The sequence below is a fragment of the Lissotriton vulgaris genome, chromosome 11 (genome assembly GCF_964263255.1).
Source record: "Lissotriton vulgaris chromosome 11, aLisVul1.2, whole genome shotgun sequence".
Lineage (NCBI taxonomy): Eukaryota > Metazoa > Chordata > Amphibia > Caudata > Salamandridae > Lissotriton > Lissotriton vulgaris.
The window spans coordinates 919,584,712-919,600,371 of NC_141699.1; the positions used below are offsets into that span (position 1 = coordinate 919,584,712).

Consider the following 15,660-nt stretch of genomic DNA (forward strand, 5'->3'; position numbering starts at 1 on the left):
TTAGCGAAACAAGATAAAGGAATAGGGAGGTTATTTGGCTCCCACAGATACTTTGACACCTACTCCCAGCCAAGACATTAGTGACAAAGGACAATACTAATTGCCCATTTCAGAGTTACTCACTGCCACTCTGCATTCTTTCATTGCTTTCATGTTGTCCGTTTTCCACAAGAGTATAATAAATGCTTCTCTGCTGAAAGCTTGGCGGCCTAAACTTAGCCCCCCCCCCCCCTTGAAGGAATGATCATTTTAGGTCCCCTGGCAAGCCGACCGTGAATGTTGAAGATATCTGACTTAGAGTAAACACCACAAGAAAGGACATGCAAACATAGAAGGAAGTCATACCCCAGTAAACATCACGAGAAGCCGCCGAACAGCTGCCAGATTTACAAAGTTGGCCCTTACCCTTTGAAAAACTCCACACCCTCAGCAGACAATCATCAACAGAAGGCAAGGCACTCAAATACCAACAGAAGACACACAGTCACAGTAGATACAGGCAGCTGTACAATTAGGCAGAAACATGGTAGTTCCACACGAACACACCCAGCTTCAACACACGACAATTACAACAGACTCAAACAACTGTATTAGGAAAACAAGTATTGGCATAGGTAATAGGTCTCTCCTTTAGGACAGATTGTCTTTGGTTTCTAGTGATGCTGTATACTGTGGGTACTTGTAAACATTTCCTAGGGTCCAAAAAGTACAGTCTGCCTTGTGGCCAAGGGCTGTATCGATGCAAGCACCATTGAGGAAATTCGGTTCCGACTTCATTTTGTGCTTCACCGCCATTTTGTGTTGCCCTCACTCAGGCAGTGTGGCAAACAGAAAACCCTTGCCCTTCGTACTGCCACGTATCAAATAACCCTTCTATCCTTGAAGTGAAGTCTAATCCCGGAATCAGTCCGACTCACTAATTCTTATCCAAACTGCCTGTTTGCCTTCAGTATTCTTGTCTCGACTCACTAATCCTTGTTTAAAACCATCTGTTGGTTTTCATTTTCCTTCTTCCCGGCTTATCCTACCTTGCAAATTGGCCTTTTCGCAATACACAAACACGTCTACCACTGTTTTTCTCTTCTTTGTTCTGGATTTCTACAGAGTCGTCTTAGAACGTTTAGTTTATGCCCTCATCTTTTATAAGTTATCATTTGGTGAAAGGAGCCGTATTGAATTTTTCCTTTGACGATTTGGAAGCACTCTTCCAATTTACAAGGTACCTAATGTTATTTATTTTGGCCTTTTCTATGTCACCTCAGCTCCAGATTCCTCCTTTTCCCATTCCTGTAGGTCACTTAAATCCAATATGGTACGGAGATGAGACCTAAGTTCTGACTCACGAGTCTCTTGTGTTTTCCTGTTCTTTGCTCCCTAAATTACCCCAAATAATGAAAGTATAATCCAAGTGACTCACATTAGTACTTCACATGTGAACCTTAATGTTGGGGACAATCGAAATAAGGAAACTGAGAACTACAAAGCCCCTTTGTTTTTGCTGTCTGTTGAGCAGTATTTCGCTTAATTTGTATTAGGCCTCCTTTGTCTATGTCAACCTTTTTTTGCTTTGTCTGTATCAGTTCTTTCTTATATGGAGGCCTATTTTTAAAGATGTCTATGTAGTACACCTGTTTTGTTTAAATATTTAGTATGTAATGTAAACTGTCTTTATAGACATTTCTTAAAATCTTATTGTATGTATGTTTATACTAACAGCCCTGAAGAAGTCCCAATGGGACGAAATGCGTCGGCTGTATAGTGCTTATTTTGAAAATAAAGAACTTTGAAAGACAAGAAAACACCATCTTTTGCGACTCATTATACTTACAATATTGTTGTTTGCAAAACTTTGTGGTGCACCTTTGCAGTTCATTTTGAATCTAGTTCCCTAGGGAATAGGCACAGTTAGGGTGGGTGCCAGTAGTGTGCACACAAACCCCATTTGAAGTCTGGAGGGGGAAGATAGATACTTGGGGAGATAGGAGGTTAGGTGCTGCTAGCAAGAAGCGTTCATCGTTAGGCTTCTGTTTTTAACTTTATATCACCCTGATTAGCACTGACACACCCCATAACCAAATTCCTGTTAATAATTGCCTAAGTGAGAACTCTGTAATAAGGGTGTTCCAAAGATGCTCAGTTTCAAAGACAGACGGCAAGAACTTGCTCAGAACTTATTTACATCTGGGGCTAAACCAACTGGTATAGTAGCTCCCAAAGCAGAAGGCCTAAAAGCCAAATTTCTGAAATTGGAAAAATTAAAGAAAAATGAAATGTCCCGATGGTGGGATGGAACCACCTTGGGGAAATATATAGACCATGAGAAAATCCCACGTGGGCTCAGGATACTCATCTTCCCCACATTTGAAGATCTAGAGAAAGAACAATTGGAAGATTGGGAAAATGATCTGCAGAATGCATCTTTCACAATGATGCGTATCCTAATAAAAAACGCAGAAAAGAAGGGAGCAAAAGCCCAAGAGGAAATAGAGGAGCTAGAAAAAGAGATCTCTATCTGATTTGAAAGATGTAGTCAAGAAAAACTATGCTATACTGGATGGGGTCTTGGAAAAACATCAAATTTACCTGAGAGATAAAAAGTTGAAGAAAATCAGAAGGGATGATAAGGACTACAAAGATGGGGGGGGGGATGTACACATTTGCCCACAAGTATGACAAAGTGAAAATCCCTGGGGAGGGCAAAAGATACAGAGTTGACACCCCAGAACTGAGCACTGCGAGTAGTATAAACTCATTATCATCGGCAGCAAGCTCCGTCTCCTCAGTCGAACCCTTAGGTACATCAGAAACCTAAACAAGATCTAACAATTTTTTATTGGAGATGGAGAGGTTGAGGCTTGGGGCGCAACCCTCACACAAAGAACATCCAAGACAAGGGGAGGGAGGAGCTGGCAGAAACGTAAACAAATTACAAAAAGCCAAATCTAGAACCAGTAGGGAGACTAACGAGATCCAAAAAGACGGGGAACCAGCAACAATAGCTAGGACAGAAGGGGAGAGGTCAGAAAGGTCTATAGTTGTCAATTTATCCAGAAGAGAACTTAAGCAGGAGGATATCTCAGTTCTTAGTAAGGGACTGGGTTTCTGCCCAAATCAAGTCGGAGGGGATGTAGATCTATTTGTGGATTTAATGAAATTCACCAGATTGTTGAAACTTAAAGACCATTTTTCACGTAATCCCGCTCATCATGATTTGGGTAGTCTTTGTTTCCAGTAGTTCGTTTCTTTGGACTCTGGACCGATAACAGAGCTGCCTGCCTTAACCTCTGGACGGTCCTTTTCGTTTGGCTCTCGGGTCCGGGGTACAAGACTACCTGGGGTCCGTTACCCCAACCTTGGTCATCTGGATGGGGGGGGGGGGGTCATACTTGCTTCACAAATGACCTGTCGGATCTGGCATTTTAGGTACCGTACATAATCTTAGGACCGCTCATGAGCCACTAGGGCACCGGGTTAGAGGGGAGGTATTCTCGCTATTTTGCCCCGTTGAGGTTTAACCTTTTCAAACTGTATTGTGCTACAGCCTGCCTTAACTGTTGGTAATGTTTTAACCTCTCGCTGATCTGGATACAAGGTTTTATCCTCCTGACCTAGCTCATGTTTTCATCTCCCTAGACCGGTCAGGTTACCAATTTCAACATTCCTGCCCAGATAGTGCAAATAGTTGGACACCTAGAGGACAGTATAAGCCATTACAGGTAACAATATATCCTACAAATCTAGAATATTAAAAGCAATGATTTATCCTGGGATTAAGTTATCCTCCCCCCCCCATTATGATCTGCACAGATTTCCGTGTAGACCCCGCGCTACCAGCTTTTTAACATAGTGGATGTATGCTGTTGCTATTTGGTAATGTTAACTTTGTGCTTTACTCCAAGACCCTAGTCATAATGCAATATGGAGAAAATAGCTAATTCACCCCAGATTATGTGTAATTTTATTTTGCTTTACATAGTCTTTTATGTACGTATTCTTGCATATTGCCTTGATCCTTTACAAACCCACTTTTACTTTTTGGCAAGACTCTGAGATTGCACACCACTCTAGGACTTCCGTATCACTCTCAGTACTCATCAAGACCAGACGTAGATTGTAAGATTCTCTCCGTATTTTTCTCCCTCTTTTCCTCCCCGATTATTGTTCTTAGAAGGCTCTCACGCCCTCAGGCATTATTGATAGTGTCACTTAATTAGCCTCCCTGTTTTTCTCTTCTTTGTTCTGGATTTCTACAGAGTCGTCTTAGAACATTTAGTTCATGCCCTCATCTTTTATGAGTTATCATTTGGTGAAAGGAGCCGTATGGAATTTTTTTTGACGATTTACTTGGAAGCACTCCCTTCCATTTTACAAGGTACCTAATGTTATTTATTGTGACCTTTTCTCTCTGTCACCTCAGCTCCAGATTCCTCCTTTTCCCATTCCTGTGGGTCACTTAAGTCCAATGTGGTACAGAGATGAGACCCAAGTCCTGGCTCACGAGTCTCTTGTGTTTTCCTGTTCTTTGCTCCCTAAATTACCCCAAAAAATGAAAGTATAAACTAAGTGACTGACATTAGTACTGTACATGTGAACCTTAATGTTGGGGACAATAGAAATAAGGAAACTGAACTACAAAGCCTCTTTGGTTTTGCGGTCTGTTGAGCAGTATTTCACTTAATGTGTATTAGGCCTCTTTTGTCTATGCAAACCTTTTTTTGCTTTGTCTGTATCAGTTGTTTCTTATATGGAGGCCTATTTTTAAAGATGTCTATGTAGTACACCTGTTTTGTTTAAGTATTTAGTATGTGTATGTAATGTAAACTGTCTTTATAGACATTTCTTAAAATCTTATTGTAGGTATGTTTATACTAACAGCTCTGAAGAAGTCCCAATCGGACGAAACGCGTCGGCTGTATGGTGCTTTTTTTAAAAATAAATAACTTTGAAAGACAAGAAAACGCCATCTCTCGTGACTCATTATACTTACAATATTGTTGTTTGCAAAACTTTGTGGTGCACCTTTGCGGTTTTTCATTTTGAATCTAGTTCCCTAGGGAATAGGCACAGTTATGGTGGGTGCCAGTCAGTGTGCACACAAACCCCAATTGAAGTCTGGGGGGGAAGACCGATACTTGGGGAGATAGGAGGTTAGGTGCTGCTAGCAGAAGAGTTCATCGTTAGGCTTCTGTTTTTAACGTTACGTACCACTGTTGATTAACTTAGGGACACCATTATTGTATCTCCTGTGGGGTTAGTCAAAACATGACCTAGGGGGTGGATAATTTAATCATGCAACGTCTTGTTTTTCCCAAAAAACATACCTTTTTCATTGGTTTAAATTTTGCGCATTGGCAGTGTTCTTTTACAGATGTAAAAAGATATAAAAGACTGTGAGCCCCGGAGTAAAGGGGCAGTCCCCTGAGAGCATACCATTGGTGTCTTTCTAGGATCACTGTGCATAGCTGCAGCTAATAAATCCTGTTGTCTACGCTTAACAGTGTCCCGTCTCTCTGTACAACAAAGCAGGTGAACTCTGAGATTTAGGCGTGCCCTGCGCCGCTAGGCCCTTAAAGGCGGGTGTACGTTGGGCATAGGTGGAGCAAAGCATGTTCATATTGTGGTTTGCGAGTTATTTCGAGGGTGTCATTACATACTGCCTTCCACATTGTGCCCCCAGTCTGTAGAAAAGTGACTGATTTGACAATATCATATTTTGCTTTATCTAAATTGCTGGTTCCATGGTATTATTTTCTGTATATGTACACAACCAAATTCACTCTAAGTCTTCAAATAATATGGCCCTGTTTATTCTTAAACATACATATAAATATCATCAAAATCAAATAAAGTGCAGACCGCGCAGTGCTCAAAATGTGTAGTGATGTGCAGTATTTACAATGATACATCTATACATTGGAATGTCTAAGAATTTGTGGACACTAGGTGGAAACCTGGGAGACCATTTGGTAGCTCACAAAAGCAGGTGGATGGACCACCTGAAAAGCACTAAAAAAGAGAAGGGGCTAAATGACGTGTGTGTACTCCGATGGATTATGGCTCGATTGTCTTAAATGTATAGGATGTGTAGCTGTACACTTGCACTTTACATTTTACATCATTGTTTTAATATCTTGTAAATAACACCTATTTTGGGTGAATAATGCCCAAAATATAGTGTGACGAGATCTGCTATGCATCATGTCTATGAGCAGCTATATTGTGGATAGGACCCCATGTACAGCACTACACTAGTGGCCACTGACAATTGGTTAATGCATCCTTGATTAATTACACATGTAACTGTCAGTTTTTTGAATATTCATAACACATCCATCTATGGTGTATAACTAGTAAACACCCAATATGGCTGCCACAGTGAGAACTCTTACCTTTTTTTGGGACTGTGGGATAAGAGCGCATGCTCTGCCCTGCGCACTCTGTTTGTTCTAACTTAAGTCTAAGGAAGGGTTACATATGGGGCTGTACATATGGAGTAGGGGGATGCATGATGAGTGATCACCCTTCTAAGGAGACCAGGGCCGGACTGGGAACCAAATTCGGTCCAGGCAAAGTGCTCGGCCAGCCCCCTGGGGGTTGGGCAGAGCTGTTTGCACGGCCGATTTCAGCCCATTTCGTTACAGCGGCCGATATTGCAGCTATGCTGCAAAAATAGCCCTGTAACAAAATGGGCCTCCAGTGGCCCAAAACCGCACCCCAACCCTGGCAGCTCACCGGGGAAATACCCGGTATCCACTCGGGCCAGTCCGGCCCTGAAGGAGACTTTCCACAAGGGGGGCAGCATGAGTAGTTCTGTTGGCACTCTAGCAGTACTCTTGCATGACATTATCCAGTAGGGATTAGTGAGTGTGTGGGTGGGTGTATATATTAAGCCACACATTGGGAGGGATCACAGATGCCTACAGTCAAATTCAGGCAAACCAGAAATTCTTCTCCTACGGTAAGATATCAGACAATGGTAGGACCATTGATGGCCCTCTCTTTTTTAGGGCATCCCTCCAGCCCAAATAAGTGGTAAGAAATGTGGGCGTCTGGATTGACAGCACTCCTACTTTTGAGGTACAGACAAAATTGGTGGACGATGTAGGTTTTGGACTCCTAAGAGGGCTAAAACCCCATCATAGGATTTTTTGATTCCCAGAATTGCCAGGTTATTATCCAGTCGACCATAATCTCTAGGCTGGACTACTGTAATGCGCTATATTTTGGATCCAACAAGACAGCAATCAAAAGACTACAGATGGCCCAAAATGCTGCAGCATGGATGCCATTTGCTATCCCTACGTTTTGCTTGGTTTTCAGTTTTATCCACGGGCTGCACTAGCTCCCTGTGGACAAGAGAATCTATGGTTCTATGTATTGCTCCTGAAATTTTGAAATCTCAGGGGCAGTCTTTCCAAGTGGCTCCACCCTTATGTTTCTGTGCAAGCCCTGCACTCAGCCAACCTTCATTTGGTTCATGTCCCACATGTAAAAAAAAAAAAAAGAGCACATGCCGGAGGGTGCTCTTTCTGTGCCAGAGGTTCTGCCTTCTGGAATGAATTACCTTTGTCTATCAGGAGCACTCTGTATCATTAGGCTTTCAGAAAAGCCTTGAAGACATTCCATTGTATTTTTTCCAGCAATGATGCAGACATCGACTGACAATACCCCAGCATACGGCAAACGCATAGTGATTGGAGGTATGTTTTAACTGATTTAGTGGATCTTTAGGAGTACAGAATGTACTAATGCAAAGCATATCATACCAATCTCTCTACACTTTTTGCCTTGTGAAGGAAAATGGCAGATGGCTCATTTGTCCTGAAGAGACCCCTATGATTTAAGCAAGGATCGAAACATCGATTTTATTGGGATTGTCTTATCCAAATTAAATGGTGGACTGGAACCTGTGATTGTATCTTTGACTGTTCCATGTTTTACTAAAAAAATCTAAGACCTTCCAGTGTATAGATGCATCATTATAAATACTGCACTTTTCGAGCACTACATGGTCTGCACTTTATTCTTAAATATACATATAAATGCCAGCAAAATCAAATAAACAGTGCAATTTAGATTGAAGACTTAGAATGTGAGTTTGGTTGTGTAAATATACAGAAAAAAATAAAAAGTCCCATGGAATCATTGTTGTTAATTTACATAAAACCCAGGTCTGATCTTGGGGAGAAGGCATTGGTCCTATGTATCATTACATGTATCTGAATAACTGTCCCACTATCGCACCTGCGGTAAGCCTTCTCTGTCTGCTACTGCTACCTTTGGAGAGTCAAGTGTACAAAGGAAGTAACTTGATTATTGAATGGTAAAGAAATAGAGGTTAGGCCCCCACGCCGCCTGACCCCTCCAGGTCCCGAGTGCTGACGAGGGTTCGCCACTGGTGTGCCCCAGGTTTTTTTCTTTGCATTCCTTTTTCCCCCCACTGTGATTTTGTTGTTGCTCTCCTATTTATTATTATTATCTTTGTGCTTTCTTAGGTGCTCCTCGTGCACTGCACCCCTGCCCTCTGTGCCCCCCGCTCCCTGCTGCTGCTCCCCGCAGCCTGCCCCCTTATTCCTTTCTCTACCCCTAGCTCTCGCCCATTGGCCGTCCCGCTCCCACCTCCCAGCTGCTCCTCCCTCCCACTTCGCCTCTTCTGGAGACTGCGCAACCGCGCGCGTCGCTGGCGCGCCATAGGCAAGCCAGTCTGCGCCCGTCCGCGCCTGGACCGTGCCCAGCACCAGAACCCCTAGACCCCGCAACGCCAGACTGCTCTACGACTCCAGCACCCTCCACGTACTCCACACCGGACGAGACCACCCCTGCTACTGAGCCACCCCGAAGTGCACCCAAGGGCCCTTTGCCTCCCGGAACTGCAGATTCATCAGCATCCAGCCCACCAAACCACCAACCAGAGAACCCAACCACCTCTGCTGCATCCTCCTCAACACTCGCTCCGCTCGCAAACACGCCATCGGACTCTGGGACCTCCTAGACTCCACCGCTCCAGACGTTGCCTTCCTGACAGAGACCTGGCTGAACGCCACCTCAGCACCAGACATCACCATAGCCATCCCAAATGGCTACAAGATCTCCCGCAGAGACCGCACCAACGGAGTGGGAGGGGGAATGGCCATCATCCACAAGGACACCCTCAGAGTCTCGACCAACACCGACGACACCCTCACCACCACCGAGCACATGCACTTCCAGATCCACACCGACCCCAACACCACCCTCAGAGGAACACTCATCTACAGACCACCTGGACCACGACCACAGTTCAGCGACACCATCGTCGACTTAGTCAGCACCCACGCCCTCGCCTCCATGGACTACATCCTCCTCGGGGACCTGAACTTCCACCTCGAGAAAAACTACGCCAACTCCACCGCCCTGATCGACAACCTCGCCAACCTTGGACGCAAACAACTCGTGACGGCACTCGCCCACGCCGCCGACCCCATCTTCTCCACCAGCCCCCACGTCTCCTTCAACCACACCACCAAGCCCCACTGGACCGACCATAGATGCGTCCACTTCACCTTTACGAAACCCACCACACACCATCGCACCCAACAGTTGCCACGCCGCTGCTGGGGCAAGGTCACCAAGGACCAACTGACTACCACCCTCGCCCTGAGACCACCCATTGATCCAGACACTGCCATGACCAACCTCAAACAGTGGATCAACGACTGCGCCAACACCCTCGCCCCTCAAGACCTCCACAACCAACCACACCAACATGAAAGCCGCCTGGTTCACTGAAGACCTCCAAATCTCCAGGCGCACCTGTCGGAAGCTGGAGAAGAAATGGCTCCACGACAGAACACCAGACTGCCACAAAGGCCACAAGAGCGCCACCCGCAGACACCACCAACTCATGAGGACCGCTCAGACAACAACGCACACAACACCAAAGAGCTCTTCAGCATCGTGAAACCCCAGCTCCAACACCAACAACATCCCACCATCACAGGACCTGTGCAACTCCCTGGCTGCCTTCTTTCACCGCAAGATCACCGACATCCATGACCACTTCAACAGCTTCAACTCGGACACCCCCGCACCCACCACCGAGTCCACCACTCTTGCAACCACCACCTGCACCAGCCGCCTGACCGCCTGGTCCAACGTCAGCGATGAAGACACCATCAAAATCATGAACTCCATCCACTCCGGATCCCCATCTGACCCCTGCCTTCACCAAGTCTTCAACAAAGTCAGCACAACCATCACGCCCCACCTCCGAAAGACAATCAACAGTTCCATCGAGACAGCAACTTTCCCAGAAATCTGGAAGCACGCAGAGATCAACGCCCCTCTGAAGAATTCCAAGGCGGACCCCAAGGACCTCAAGAACTTCCGGCCCATCTCCCTGCTCCCATTCCTGGCTAAAGTGACAGAGAAGATTGTCAACAAACAGCTAACCCGCTACCTCGAAGACAACATCCTGGACCCCTCCCACTCCGGTTTTCGCAGCAACCAGAGCACTGAGACCGCCCTCATCGCCGCCACTGAAGACATCAGCCGTCCTCATCCTCCTGGACCTATCAGCAGCCTTTGACACAGTCTGCCACCGTACCCTATCGGCATGCCTCGACGCCGGAATTCAAGAGAAGGCCCTGGCCTGGACCCCATCCTTCCTCTCCGGCAGAACCCAGAGCGTCTGCCTCCCACCTTTCTGCTCGAAATCCACTGAGATAATCTGCGGCGTCCCACAGGGATCCTCCCTCAGCCAGACGCTGTTCAATATCTACATGGCACCGACAACACAACCTCAACATCATCTCCTACGCAGACACCCAGCTGATCATATCCTAACCGAAGACCCCCACACTGCCAAAGCCAACCTCCACAGAGGAATGAAGGCCGTAGCCGACTGGATGAAGGACAGCAAAATGAAGCTGAACTCAGACAAGACGGAAGTCCTCATTCTCGGACCCACCCCATCAGCCTGGGACGACTCTTGGTGGCCCACATCGTTAGGCACAGCCCCGGAACCCACAGTCCACGCACGCAGCCTCTGGGTCATCCTAGACTCCACCCTCTCCATGACCAGGTAAGTCAACGCCGTCTCCGGGTCCTGCTTCAACACCCTCCCCTCCGGATGCTCTGCAGGATCTTCAAATGGATCCCTCCCGATATGAGAAAAACCGACACCCAGGCCCTCATCACTAGCAGACTCGACTACTGGAATGCCCTCTACTCAGGAACAACAACCAAGCTCCTGAGAAGACTTCAACAAATCCAGAACGCCACTGCACGACTGATCCTCAATGCCCCCTATGCAGCCACATCACACTCCACCTGGGAGGCCTGCACTGGCTCCCTGTCAACAAGAGGATCACCTTCAAACTCCTCATCCACTCACACAAAGCCCTACATAACACCGGACCCACATACCTCAACAACCGTCTCAGCTTCCACCCCCCCACCTGAAACCTCTGCTCAGCCAACCCCGCCCTCGCCACAGTTCCTCGTATCCAGAAAACCACCACCAGCAGCATATCCTTCTCCTACCTTGCCGCCAAGACCTGGAACACTCCCCACCAGCCTACTACAGACTCAGGACCTGCTGGCCTTCAGAAGATCCCTCAAGACCTGGCTCTTCGACCAGTAGCGGCCCCCCTCCCCCCAGTGCCTTGAGACCCTCATGGGTGTGTAGCGCGCTTTAAAAATGTAGTGATTGATTGATTTCCTTATTCATTTAGTCTCTCACTTGTAAACAATAGGAATGCTTAGAAACGGGCTGAGTGGAGGTAGCGAGTGCTGCTTTAAAAGAAATCTTTGAATAAGACTTCCCGCTTTGTCATTACTTGCCTTATAGGTGTTGCTGGTAAAGGAGTATATTGGGTGATTCTTCTTCTAACTGTCGGATGTAGTGTCCATGCACACATTTCTCTGTTTCTTTTGATATAATACTGTGCGTTTTTAGATTCTTGTGATACATTCACTGAATGAGTCTCTACACTGTCTATAGAAATGGTTATGTTTTGTTGGGATGTGAATTACAGATGCTAAAAACAGTAACTTGTATGTAATGCTTCTTGGAAGACTAGTCTTTTTCACCACTTATGTGCTAACACTCAACACTGAAGTAAAAGCTGATAAGTGCATGCCAGACATCTGAGCAGATGTTATTTAAATTCCAGCATGCTGCATATTTCAGACTTGAACAGAAATAGGATTCTTGAAAAGAAGTGTGGCAGTAAGGGCTCTTGCGCAAATTACATTTCACAATAGGTAGTTGTGTGAAATGGAGGAGGATTTTTGAAGTCATGCTACTGTTAAAGCGATCGGTCTAAAATAAACAGGCTCTTGGATGGAGCACTGTTCCTCACAGGTATGTGTGATTAATGAACTCATAGTACTGGAGATACGTAGAAACAGTCATACAGAAAGCGGTTTCTCACAGTAAAAGCGAACTTCTTGAACACACCCATAAAGAATAAGAGGATAGAAGCTTGAAGTGGCCTGCAATGAGTGGTAGTCCACCTAAAACATAGCAACACAGCACTGAGTCCAAGACACTGGATATGGTAAATCAACTGGCCTCGAGCACGTGCACCCGTGCCCGTGCCCTTTTATTAGCAGGCTCATGTCACTCATGACTCTTGTAAAGGATGGGTGTGGGGTGCAGTGTGCCCACTCCCATAGGGGGAGTGGCTACAAAACCAGTGCCTGTCGAGACACTAGAACGTGTCTCACAGGACACAACATTCCTCCCAAATTTTAATTAAAACAAAAGCTCTATAGTTCAACCCGTAGGCATAACAAAGAAATATACACCACAGGATCCATCAGTATCTCGAGCCCGGCATCAGGAAGATGGTCGACAAGGGCTGGTGAATTCGACTGTGGCCGGATGCTCAACAGATGTTCATCATTTAACCTGATCAGTTCAGGACACAAACTCTTGCTTGAAGATGTCATCTGTGCAATAGGAACGTACCAGTGTAATCATGCCCTTTAGTTCCTTGTGACTTCTGTCCACCGACCTGGATGATGGTATTTGGTGTGTAACAATAGTTAATTTACTGGGTGCGTCAAGATCATGGTTGGAGTCCATGGAGAAAGTTCACTGGATTTCTTTATCGCCTGAAGTCTCTCTTGGGTTGTCTTGCTGTGTCCGGTGACCCGTTGGTGGGACAATAGCTCTTCCAGCTCTCCCGCCTGGGGAGGCCTTTCAACGGGCTTGCCACGGGATTGCTTGTAGGCTGCGATGGGGCTGCGTGTGTGCCAGCCTGGGGCAGCTGCAAACCACCGGTGAGCCAGTGGCCAGTCTCTTGCACAAACCTCAAGGGTGTATGGGTCTTGGTCAGGACACTCTCTGCCGCAGTTTATGTGCTGACCAGGTTAGTAGGTAGCCTCTGCGTTTTCTTATTGGCTCGCTTGGCATTGGCGTAGGACTCCACTCCATTTGTGTTTGAGATAGTGTTGATTGACGCACGTGATGAGGACTGTCGTGGTAGCATTGCGGGGAATCTAGACAACGGCGGGTTTCTACTTGCCTTGATTGGTGTAGGCGTATAGTCTGGAGTCGTCCACCCGAGGCAGAGATTCGCCAGGTACCTCCGTGTTCTCTGGCGAGGTACTTGCATTCGTGTACATGGACTTCTTGGGATGTTGGGACTTTAATGATGGAGTGATGAACGTGTTGAGGAACGTATGACTTGAGACTCGGTTCGCGCAGGCTGTGCGGCTTACTCTCGGACTCCCGCTGTGCGGTTGCCAGTTCCTTCTTGGGTTCTCATCCTCTTCCCTTGCTGTTGCTGTGTCAGGACTCACTCCTTTTGTAGCTTGGGTTCTCTTCATCGTCCGGCCCTGCCACTCATGACTTCCCCTTCTGACCTCCGCTGGTTGTCCGATTCTTGGTGTAGACCCTTCGGTTACACTTCCACGTATCTTGCGGAGTGCGGTGTCACGCACATGGCACTGATGACGTAGCTGCCATTGGGCTTGGACAGGTGGCGATGGACTAGGAGAGGTTGTTTCTGGATAAACGCCGTAGGCACTTGACTGCCTCTTCGGAATCAAGCACCTCTGGCATTTGCGATCTCGGGGCTGGACGGTCTCACTGTGAAGCGATGTGTCCAGCGCGGTTTGCGCTTGCTGCGGCTTATGTGTGGTTCTCCCTTGGTGCTGTCTCCAGGGCCGTCGGTCCGCCTTGGTGGCTGTCTGGTGTCTTTGGATGTGTTCTCGGCTTGTGATGCTACGAGTCCTCGTGCTTCTCCTCTCGTTGTCTTTGATGCACCTGTGTTTGTCCAGCTCTTCTGGGTGACACGATCTCCACTCTTCTTCGGTTGCAGTGACATTCACCATGTTCTAACAAGGCCAGCGGGCCTATTCACTTCAATGGTCTCCGGACCATACAGGTGAATCTTCAGTTGCTCTTCTCGGCTGCATGACAAGCAGTCACTCATCTCGGGTGCTCCTTCAGGCAGCTTCTCAACGCTCTTACTTCGGGTGTTCCCTCTCCAGGGAAGGACTTCCACGGGCAGTGGTGAGCTGTGGCGGCGGCTGGCCACGTCTGGTGTACGACTCTACTCTCGTCAGCCTGGGTCACTGTGACGACTCCTGCTTGCAGCAGTGTGAGGGAGGACACTGCTGAGTTTGGCCCCTTCCGGGCTCTGTTGCTGCTGTGGAGATATAGGGGATATCCCTGCTGATTCCAGCAGTGCTTCTTTACGTTAGAGATGTTGCTTTTCCTCCTGGGCATTTGCCCGTGTTGATGCGCTTCTGGGTGCATATGGCGCACACCACGGACAGCGCACTCTTCGTCATCTGTTTGGGTGCCTTCTTCTGGCACCGCGCGGTGCCTGCTGGTACTCCCTGCGGTGTTAGGCGTTCATCGCTAGGGGCGTGTGGCGCGGTCTTCTCACTTGGGGACTTTTACTCTTCGCTCTGGCCGACACTCAGTGAGCCTTTGCTGGGGAAAAAAAGATCTCCCGCTTGTGACCGCTGGCTCCAACTGTGTGTGTCGAAGCGTTACTTACTCTGGGACGCTTTCCTGTGGCACTGCGTGTGCCCCTGTTGTAGTCTGCGGTTGTGTCATCCAGCCACTGGGGGTTGTGTGCTCAGCACACATTTTTCTAGTGCTTTTCGGGGGGACTTGCTGCTAGTCAGCTCAGCTGCTTGATGCTTTACGTCCTAGTCTCCAACTAGACTCTTGGAAGCTTTGTTGGCTGAGGCAGATATCGGCTACTTAAATGCTCTCTGATGGAGTTTGATGAATTTGGCTGTTGTGCCTCACAGTCTTCGGCTGTGGGGCCTTGCAGTAACACAAATGACTCTTCAAATCCTGAGGTCGAACCAGCACCAGGTGGTGCTGCAGACACCTCTATTCTCAGGTCATGGCAGCTTTAAGCTTCTTGGGGCACTCCCCTTTGTAGGTGTGTACAGTCTCTCCCTTTTTGAGGGACAGGGCACTGTCACTGTGGGACAATAGGTGCTGGAGGCAACAGGGGTTCTTCCCTTGCTGTATGGGGGTGCGTAGCACATCCCCTGCTATAGCAGGGCAGGCTCTTCCACTGATGGTGTTGGCTGCTTCTTGTGCTATGTTTTGCAGTCCTTCAGGAGTTTGCTTAGTTTTTTCAACAGGACCTGTGCCTCTGCTTTAATTGAGGCCCTTGAGGCACTGCAGATGTCCAATAGAGG

The 15,660-nt window shown here is 47.3% G+C and overlaps 1 protein-coding gene across 1 annotated transcript in view; it reads right to left on the reverse strand.

Annotated features, from left to right (window-relative positions):
- LOC147683689 (phospholipid scramblase 2-like) overlaps nt 1–15,660 on the reverse strand; it is a 469,436-nt gene that overhangs the window by 368,933 nt on the left and 84,843 nt on the right. The gene's annotated exons all lie outside the window — the stretch shown is intronic.